Source organism: Hylaeus anthracinus, unplaced genomic scaffold (genome assembly GCF_026225885.1).
Source record: "Hylaeus anthracinus isolate JK02 unplaced genomic scaffold, UHH_iyHylAnth1.0_haploid 11989, whole genome shotgun sequence".
NCBI lineage: Eukaryota > Metazoa > Arthropoda > Insecta > Hymenoptera > Colletidae > Hylaeus > Hylaeus anthracinus.
The window spans coordinates 11,430,995-11,442,115 of NW_026534337.1; the positions used below are offsets into that span (position 1 = coordinate 11,430,995).

Here is an 11,121-nt window from a genome sequence, read left to right on the forward strand (position 1 = left end):
AGCCGAGACGCCGGATCGGCGTTGGATGCTGTAAACGAGGGAAATGAAATTTCCTTCTCTGCTATCGAGTATCGAGAGGATCGAGCGGCCGTATCACGCGAAGGTTCTCCTTAATTAACGTCCTATCAGTGTTGAGGAAAAAGCGAATACGAAATTGTCAGAAGAAAATCGAGGGGTACCTTCAATCGTTAATACAGAATTACATATTTCACTATTAATTACAATAATAATAATACTAGTTCCTCGGTTATTTTATTACGTACAGCATGGACCAACAATCTCGTAGAAATGAAAATAAATGATAGTAAATCTCATTTCATTCCATTTCGGATTAAAAAATGTTTGAGGATTTATTATTATTATATACATCTAGATAACGTCACCTAGCCTAACTTTTAATACAATATCCTTGACTCTACAGTTGAAATAAATTTTGTTGAATGACCCGTCGAGCTAACAAGATTCGTCGCAAATCGTCGCAAGATCTGCCCTCTATTTATTTACCCCGAAGAAGTTCTCGTTATCTCGACGGTCGAACGGGAAATGATTTTTGAAAGAAGGTAAAGACGGAAATCGCAAGCAAGCCGGGTATCGCGAGGACCTGGGAATAATTTGCATTAAAAATTATACGAGCCCACGACGGGGGTCGTACTTTGGAAAAACTCGAGCGGCTTATCCATATTTGCACGTTGATTGGCTCGGTGCGTCGGTCAAACGTAATGCAAATCTTGCAGTTATTCCAACGTTACAGCGGCCCGGTGCACCGCGCCATTTTACAAATCTGGCCTTGCTCTACTCTATAACAAAATGTGACCTGGCCAAATTTGTAACTTTAATTCCTGTAATAAATGGAAGCTTTGGTGTATATACACATTCTAAAGAAATTATCGCGAAATTCGCTTGCAATTACTCGAATTTATTATTAACAACCCAACGACGTTAATATTTTATTTTTCATAAACGCGTTCTACTTTATATACATTTATGTTTCAATGTCTTTAGACACTATTTATTCCAGCGCTCGAAACAAACAAACGGTTCCGGAAATTTTCGTTAAAAGAACTTTTATTTTTAGAACAACGTCCACTCAACCAAAATACATCCGATGCAATGCTCGAATGCTACACTCCGCGCAGTCGAAACACGCCGTAGTCAATCAGTAATTCGTTACACCAACCAATCCAGCAGCGAGACTTTCGGATCTACTTTTCGTTTAAATGTAAAGTTATCTGGTTGAGCGCAACCAGATTGCTGAAATAACGCACACTAGCGAGGCGGTAAATCGGTTTGGAAAAAGGGGGTCGCCGGAAACGATTCGTACAAACGAACGAGTGGATAGATAAAGGGAAAGACGGGGTGGTGGGAAGGGTCGAGGAAAGTCCGACTCTGCGAGATCCTCTATGATTCTTCGAATGGAAGGCATGGAACAATCTCGTCACGGCTGGCGCGGAAGAATCTTGGCAATGCAGCACTCGAGGACCCGGGAAGTCGTTCTACCTGTTGGCCCGTTGAGCATTTTGCAGTATCAAATTCAAATTCCAGCGATGGAATTCGCCGACAGCGTGCGGGGTCGTTTCGAAGATTCTTTTCGTTCGAGCGGACGTCGCGTGCCGCGTGTTCGCTATTCGCGCCACGTGAGCTTCGCTATGGACGGTTCCGTGATTTCTCGCTGCGATTTTATTAAAAAATGTTCGCTCAGCACTCGCAGCCAGCGATGCGTGCCACTGTTTGGACGTTCCAAAGGTTTGTTATAACGAGGACGTGCAGAGGAAACGCGCTGTTTTTGGGAGAATATATTGCGCAACGAATATGGAAGGTGCTCGATGCTCACGCCAGAGGAGAGAATCAACCTTCACGCTGTAATTATGTTCTTAATGTATTCTCGAGCCAATTTCGTTTCATTTTTACTGGCTTTTGGTATCTCATCTTTGCTGTGAATAAATTGCTCGCGGTTATTTAGAATTTAATATTTTATTTAAGTTCCATGGTCCACATTTGATAACGGACTTTTAAATCGAATTTTACACTTGCGATTGGTTTGTTTTTAATATTTGGCTGTATGTATGTTACCATTGGATAATGCTTTCGATTGTTCAAATAATAAATACATTGATACTTATTTAAATTTAATTTGGAAAATCAAGTTTCTCAGGGTTGAGGCTGTTTTTTTTTTTAAGTGCTTTTTAGAAGAATCTTCTGCATGTCAAATCTGCTTCTCCTACCAGAAATGGATTAGAGTGAACCTTGGCTATATTAATCGTAACACAATATTTTAAAAACCTATATATCTGGAATGATGAATTCTGACTCTGTCGATTCTGGTCAAGTACTTAACTTGTATCCCTCAGGTCTGTCGATGGTGTGGAATGCCTGCTTTCCATTACATCTCGCCAGTAACGTACCATCGTCCTATTTCATCCTCTCAAAATATTTTTTGAATAAAACTCACCCAAGTTCTGCTAATAATTACACGATGCGCAAACGGTTAAACGGTGTTTCAACAACTTATCCCTCTTCGCGTTTAAGCTCGATGTTATCGAAATCTACTTTCCACCTCGCAGTCAGTGCCAGTCGAACATTTGCGCAAGTTAATTCCGTTGGAGGTACGATTCCGTAATATCGTAACTGTCGAAACTCTAAGCCGTCCGAGTTTAATACGTTCGGTTGTCAAACTCGTAACTCGCTTATTTCTATGTGCGTCCGCCAGCGCTCGGTCTCTCAAATATCGCTGGAATAAATCCTGTATCGTTTAGAAACCGATCGTCGGGATCATCCGTGCGTAAGCTCTGTGTGCATTTAGGATTTCGGACTTGCGAACTTTCCGCGAAAAACAACAGGGACTCGTGGAAATTCGAACTTTCCCCGACGATTTACTATCCGTAGGATTAATTCGTTCGCGCTCCCAAACTTGCAGAGGTTTTGGAATAAATTCCTGCTGGCGGAGAGTTATTCCACTTGGTCGTTGTTACGTCGGTAATTATTTTCTTGGGAAGTTCCATTCCAACGGAGAATAAGAGGGGAATCTAACGTCTTCTGGCGTGTTCGCTGCGGCGTATTATATTTTGTCAATTTAACCCTTTGCACTCGAGACCTTTTTTTCTGGTATCTACCAGTAACTCGAATTACTGATAGTAGTTAAGTAGTTCCGAATACCGTTATACATGTGACAGAGTAATTGTGATGGCAATTATTTAATTGATTGGTCAAAGTAATCATTACGTAATGGTAATTAAGAATTTACAGCTCTGGTTTTAAGTATTCAATGAAGCTTCTTCGAAACGAAATTAGATAAATCGAAAAAAAGAATGCTCTTTCTACAGAAGAATTGAACTCTAGCCTGCACAGTGCAATTTCTGTACGTTATCGTTGAGCTACCATCTTACTTGGCCAATATTTATGTAAAACCATGACTTAAGATGATTACGATGACGGAATCAGTATGCAAACCATAACAGCACACGAACTGGAACCAGGGAACCAAGCGAGACAGGAAGGCGGCGATCCGTGCTCCACGAGCAAAAGAGCCTCGACGATATCCTCGAGGCCTCGAAACTGAGAGGATGGGTGAGAAACTGGCAAGCGGGGCGATCGTGTTTCGACTTCGGGGGATGAATATTTGTTCAACTCGGCCCTCCGAGGCCGTGAGCCGCTACGCTGGCTATAAATACTGCTTTGTATGCATGCTGGGTGAGCGGACGGCCAAGCACAGATAATGGGAAGGAAGGTCCCGAGAAGCTACTTTGTCTAGCTCCCCTCCACCCTTTCGACCATCACCCCATCCAGAGGTGGGAAATGCATCCTTGCATTGAAAGGATGTTTCGGACTTGCGTGTCGGTCCACGAATTCCTCCCGAGTTCGGGGGGTAGTGACAGGCACGAGGGGAGAGGCTACACAAACTCGACAATCAAAATATGTTAGATAACATTCGGTCACTTTGGGATACGCCTTTGTTATTTAACAAAAAACCTGAAATAAAATTGTAGCTATTCTTTTTTATTATCCCTAGACAGCCTTCCAGTTGACCTCCCTTTCTTATTCCCTTTTACAGTTCACCAAACCCATAAATAAATAAACAAACGACAACACAGATCGTTCCTCCCCTAACACCCAGAGTTCAACCTCAATTCCTCCGAACCAACGGCAATTTCTTCCTCTCGCCACGTCACACCCTCTCGTAAAATTCACCACGCGATACTAAAAATCTCCATTCCCGTTCGAAACTCGCCACAACCGTAATCGTTCATCCCTCGAGAGTCCTCCATCGCCTCAGACGAGTCCATACGAAACAACCTCGCCGCTCCTTCGAGCATCGTTGGTCGAACGGCACTGTTACTCGACGAGAGCCCTGTATCGAAATGATTAGAGAAGGTTGTAAAGAGTAGAGGAGGGAAAGCTAAACGACACGAGCGCGCGGAATAGGCGAGAGAAAGATCGTTATCGGTTTTCGGTAAATGACAATCTCTGAATACCGGTCGCGTTAAACGCCATCGGGGAATCGTAAACAGAGTTACGTGATGGCGGAATTCTGTTCAGTCGGGAAGTTTCGTACGAATACGCGCGTCGGGGTTGATTCCGTTCGCGTGTAACGTACCGGAACTATCGGCTATGGCGCGCATCGCCATACGCAGCGGTTATAAAACGAACGTAACCCGCCCGTCATTGGCTCGCGATGCGTTTCGAAACGCGTCCGCGTTCGATTCAGCTGGCGCGCGCCGCCGGAGACGCAACGTCGCGAACTAGATAAAGACGACGATTTCTGCCCTCCTCGTAGTGTAAAACGGGGCCGGTATAAAACCGAACGACCGATGGAAACGATTCCCGTGTTCGAGGAAAGCGCTCACGGTCCCTTGTATCCCCGTGATCCAGACAACTTTTCCGCTCGTATAACGCGAGAACCGTTTTATTCGTACGAAGTCTTGCTGATGGGTCATCGTTGGTATACGGAATACGTATGGCTACGTACACGCTGGTTTTATACCGTCGAATTACTATCCTTCTACGTCTATCGTCGCTAACGTAAACACTATGATAACGTAGAGATACTATGTGCTGCTTTGTGTCGTAAGTAAAACCTCGATCCTCGGCATAGCGATGTGAAAAGGGTAGCACGACTAACGCAGGGCGATTCTTTGTGCGAAGACCTATCGAAAACGTGGGGTAACATTTTTCGATGCGAGCCTCTGGTTGTTAGAACGCGAGTCTGGAAGTTTGCGTGGCACGGGTACAAAGAATTGTCTGACCATTGCTTGGAATTTCTACTTGCGACGACATTTATAACAGTAGTAGCATGGAATTATCTTTCGTAACTCATTTTGATTAGTCTTAAGAATGTGTTCATCTAGACAGGGAATGAGTTGTATTGTACCCCACACAATATTTACGAAGTAGGATTTCTGTAAGTAGACTTGGCAAGAAATGGTCAGACATGAACGAGTTGTATTGTGCCTCAGACAATATTTACGATGTAGAATTTCTGCAAGTAGAATTGGCGAGAAATAGTGAGACATGAACGAGTTGCAAGAAAATGTCTGTCAGTCTTCAAAGAATTCCTACAACACGAATTACGCGGCTCTCTTCTAGTAATCCCGTTGCTAAGGGTAATATAATTCTGTGTTTGTACTTAACATCGGCTTGAATGATTTTCACTCGTAGATGGCTTATTGCAAGGGCCGAGTGCTGAACTTGTTTCTCGAAAGGTTCGGTAACCAGTTGATTCCAACTGAAAACGTTGGAGTTTTCTGCTGCGAGGACAAATTGCCTCCGAGGCAAGGATTACCGAAAGAGCCTTACTTACGAGAACTTCCGGTACCAAGACGAAACGCTCCAGTCGGATGAAAGCTTTATTTTCCTTTAAACAACGTCTTTCGAGTCTTCCTAAAATATAATATTTCCTTTAGTCTAAAACACAGATTGTTACATGCAACGTGAGATGTTGACGCATCGACGAGCGAACCTTAATGACGAATAACTGTTTGCAAGATAAGGGAGAAGAACGATGACAAGGATGGTTGAGGAATAAAGAAGAAATTAATTCGATTTCGAGAAATTGGGTCGCTGCAGCGCCAATGTTAGGGCGCGATCGCGCCCTGTTCTCCGGCATCCAGGCGGTTAGGGATCTTAAGGTATTCATAACTTGCATCGAAGCGATCGAAGACGCCCGGGAGACGTTTACAAGCCGAGACAACGCCGAAACCGCGACGCTTGTAGAGGCTTAGAGCGTTAAACGGAGTTACTCGAGGCTTGATTATCGTCGAGACGTCCCTTAAAATCCAACCTAAGACGAGCACAGTCGCGAAACGAAGGGTTAACCGTGGCGCTCGTTCGCCAAGGGAGGCTCTACTCGCGAGACGAGAAATCGAAAATCGGTATCGTTCGTTGAAGAGGTCTGGGACCGATAGTGTGGGGCTGAAGGACACTCTTTGCGCCCTCATTGGCTCTGAAAATGAGACCAAGAGTCAGAGGAAAGACGATCATAGGGGAAAATAGGAAAATTTCCCGTGCTTTTTTTTATACATATATTACTATTTAGGCGTGGTTGGAAAGCATAACGCTAGCTATGGGCGACAAGGCTCTTCGCTAAGAAACTTGAGAAATTATTTTCAAAAGATCGGATATTAACCCTTAGACGCCTGATTTTTCAAAATTAAATTTAAATTTTGACAGGTTGCGTTTATTTTTCTAACTTTTGTTCGAAAGAATTATGTAACGGTAACATACATACAAATGTTGAAAACAAATCAATTGAAAGTGTACGATTCGATTTAGGTATGATATTTGAAAACTTAGGGCATTTAAGGGTTAAAGAAAATAAATTTGGATAAACGGCACCTTACCAGAAGTCCTACGTTAATTTCTAATCGTACAAAGACGAAGTTTTATCCTCTCCAGATTTTGTTTACTCTTTTAATCCGACGGTGAACGGTGACAGTCTACTCGTTCTTTAAGTTCTTTCTCCGAGAATTCCGTTGGAAACGTGTCCCAATAACTTTGCAAATCACTCACCGGCGCGAAAGCCACGTCTGCGAATGTAGAGAGGGTGAGAAACAAAACCGAGAGAAACAATATCTGGAGGGAAGGAGAAAAAATACGGTTAAAGTGACTTTCTCCTGGATGGCAGGTCGGTTATCATATTTCACCGACGGCCGACGTAAATCCGCGCAATTTAAATTTTAAAGTGCACAACAGTTACGCCGGTGTTTTATTTCGCCTGACGCACCCTACCCGAACCACTGCGGAACACAGTGGCAAGTTTACCAATTCTCGTCTCTGGTTTCTCAGCTGCAATTAGAACTGGAACAGTGAGGATCGGAAGAAGTCGAAGTCTGGCTGTAACCTAACTCCAACAATTTCGAAACGGTCGTCGCCAGGTCGTGGTCCGCGATGCAAGAAATATTTGTTGTATGCTACGGAAGATTAGATTGAATTCCGTACGATGTATTTCATGTAATACGTGAATAGTTGGTATTGTAGATAATGTGAATTATATAAGCGTCTAACTTCCGCTCCAGATGAACATAGAACGCATTCGTAAAGTTAATCGATAACAAAATAAACGAATATGTAAGGAAAATTGCTATTTATCATTAGTAATTTTCGTAATTCCAATTTGCCGTGCGAGTTTTATGTAGCTGAGAGCATGATAGCTTTGCATGGTAGCAAAAGGAAGCGAAAAGTTCTTACTTATTTATATACACTTCTTAGCTCTTGTCTATCTATTCTTAATTATTTTTTTTTTTAAACTTTTAGACTACCTTTTACTATCTTCATTTTCACGTGTCTTCTATTATATAACTCTATCGTTTGTCCCCTTCTATTAGTCGTTATCTCTCTCTTTCTATCATTAACTACTACTTGGCAAATTATGGAAATTACTAATAATAAATAGTAATTTCCCTTACACATATACATCGAATTCACGAATACATAGATTCACTGCACATTTGTAAACGTTACAAATGTACAATATACTCTCAACCAAACAGGTCGAATCGTTGATATCGATCACCCAAGAAGAAATATCTACGCGATAACAGCGTCTAATTGGCTCCCTCGAAAATCAGTGAAAGCATCGCGGTGAACCGCGTGAAATCAGTAGAGCTAGACCGAGAGGATTCGAACGATGAAAGCTGTGAAGGTAAAAGGTTGTGAAAGAATGACATGACGTCGAGGAGGGGAAAGGTACGAAGAGAAAAGAGCGAGGAACGAGGTGGAAAGGAAACACGTCGAACGACAAGTGCTATTTCGCACGTAAATTCCAGCTTCCAATCTCCTTAGCGATGCAACGGCACCCCGTTCCCGTGCTCACGGTCTCTAGCTTCTTCTGCTTTGCATCGACGGGCGCGGGGGAGCCGATTTCAACGGAGTGTTCGCCGTTTTGCATCGCTTTCTGCTCCTCCATGGCAACACGGAAGGCTTGGGCGAGCCGTGGCCCCGGTTACTCGGCTTCTAACTGTAAGTGGGATTTATCGGTGCCGCTGCGAACGAACAAGAACGAGCAAGAACGAACCAACTGGCTGAGCTTCGCAGCGCTAAAACATCGGCTCGATATCCTCTTCACTCGGCGAGATTTCTCGAGATCAGTCGCCAAGACAAACCGGAATACCAAGTCCCCCGACGATCTAGGGAGTTTAGTCGCGATTTCGAACTGCCGTGCCGTTTCCGCGATAAAAGTCCCGCCTTGGAAAACGACCAAGATCAACAGGGAATCTTGTTTACCGTGTTCAGACGAGTTCGTAAAACTTTCGTTCCAGCCACTGTCCCAGACTGTTTCGTAACTTACACGTCCCGAAAACCGCCGAGAACGGCGGTAAGTGATCGATAAGTTACTTCGATCTTGGTATTTATACTTTCACCTAAGGTAACTTCCATTGGGATACGGTATTGTCTCGAAATAAGCAAATCGGTCGGGACCGGCGAATTGCTTGTTTCGAGGGAGGTATGCTATTCGGCTTGACTTTGTTCTTGAGCGAAACAACGGGGAAACCTGTAGATAAAAAAACAGGAGGTTCGGTGTAGCGGAAAACTACATATATACAACTAACGTTATTGTTTCAGAGAATACAGACCCCAGAGAAAGAGAAAACATTACGCATGTTCTGTTGCTCTTTCCATTAATCTGTTCGGTTTCTCCCTTTCACGGATCTCTCCCTTCTTTTCGGATCTCTCGCTCGGCGGGCGACTTCGAACAAAAAGGTGGAGACAACAAGTTTTGCTCATTTCGAGACGATACTGTATCACGATTTTCGCGAGTAGCTTCTTCAACGTTCCTACTGTCGTAAAGTCTTACGCATTAAATAGCTCCATGCGTCTACTTCAGAGAAAAGTTCACGAATCCTCTTTCTTATTTTCGTGGAAACTCTGTCGCGTTGCTCTTGATTTTACAATAACAAGCCTCGCGTATTTGCGACGAACTTAACCTGCTGGGCGTTGGGCCACGTCTTGAATGCATTCTCCTCTCGCGGTTGCGGTTTAAACGTAGAAACCACTCCGCAAATCGGATACGTCGTGTCGATAGTAATGGGTTGTTTGACGTAAAGGGGAGTTGGGCATCTTGGAAGATTGCTGGGCGTTCTAGAAGCCCGTACGTCTCTGTTCCTAATTAAGGGAAGCCTTTAGTTTCCTCTTGGAACGTTACTCCGGGATTCCTTGGAAGTCGACACGCGGCGAGCCAGGGATTAGAGGCTTTCAAATAAAGAAAGAACGGAGTCAAATAAATAAATAAGTTAAAAGCTCTTCTGGTAAAGTGCACAGAGTGGTCACTGAAGTTTGTACGACGTATAAAGGTATCCTTGCAAGGTTTTCGTAATTTTCAAGTAGTCAATCCATTTGCATTATGTTGTCACCATTCTATCATATAATATTATAACCACTTATGATAAAAACATGGATGAAATTGATATAGAAAAATGTATAGTCAGTTCCATAGTAAACACACAAAAATAATTAAAACGAAAAGGGGGTCAACCTTGTTACTCGATTGCCATTTGATGTTCCATGTCGAATGCCGGACGCTGGCGTCGTATTTGACGCGGTGTATTGACGTTGATTATGAAGGATAGATGTTGAATGTCGCTACAGAGCCAGGCAAACGGAGCGAAGCGAACGAGGAACGAGGCTAGTTAACGAACTTGCCACGAATTGAACAATCTGGTCAGTTGCAGAGCGTCTCGATCGCCATACGAGTGGAGGCGAATAGAGAAGCGAGCTCGTTGCGACTGCACTCGGTATTGACAACGTTCCGGGGGCTTTACGTTGTTGGCGGCGTCCAATTTGATCATCGACGCGTCGCCGGAGTTCCAAATAGCCTCGTCAGAGTCAGGACTCCTACACAAGACTAACCTCTTCGAAACTTGTTCTCGTGACTATGATCGACTCTTCGGCCAATCGTGTACTGTGGACTCGATGCGAACTTCTGGAATTTTTGTTGGTCTCTTGTCAGGAATTTAGATGCGATTAAAAGGTTGCACAGGATCGAATTACCATTAGAGTGGAAAAGGAACAATGTATGGAAATTTCTTGTATTGATTTTATGAATAAAACTTGCGTGTATATTCTCAACAGTGTATCAAATATACGCGATATTTGTTTTATAGCCTATAATAGGACTGAATTATTTACAACGCCTAATAGCGATACACGTTCTGTCGATCCCATCGATGGAGTTCATTCATAACCGAAACGTCATTTATAATTACTGCGACCAGTTTGTTTCGATATGCCAAACGTGGAACTTATTAAATTAATCAACGATCATATTGAATATTAGATTGGTCTGAAATATATCATCCTGTTATGTAACAATAATTCGACGAAATAATAACTTCCTTCCTCGAGTACGTATAGTACCAACTAATATTAACCCTGACGAACTAATATTAATTAACCGAAACCAAGAGTTTCGAAAACCGGTTCAGCTCGTGATTGACAACGTGGCAGGGAGCTTGTTAATTAAATTCCAGGCGATGTACCGACATGTTCCAGCGGCCAGCAACAAAGGATAAGTTTGGCAAGACAAATGGACCGGGGGGAACGTAACGAATCGCGGCCCCGGTGGCTGTACATCGCCCAAGTTTTCGCAACGGTCGAGGGTTTTGCCACGAGAGCGCTCGCGATAATTCAAGG

At 43.4% G+C, this 11,121-nt stretch overlaps 1 protein-coding gene across 10 annotated transcripts in view; it reads left to right on the plus strand.

The window, feature by feature from the left end:
* LOC128887785 (band 7 protein AGAP004871-like) overlaps positions 1–11,121 on the plus strand; it is a 207,098-nt gene that overhangs the window by 146,545 nt on the left and 49,432 nt on the right. Inside the window, exon 1 of one of the 10 annotated variants that reach the window (XM_054144115.1) lies at positions 357–3,785. The exons of the other annotated variants lie outside the window; for them this stretch is intronic. The gene's annotated coding sequence lies outside the window, so the exon portion shown is untranslated. Of the gene's footprint in view, positions 1–356; positions 3,786–11,121 lie in introns of those variants that run through there. 10 annotated transcript variants of the gene reach the window in all.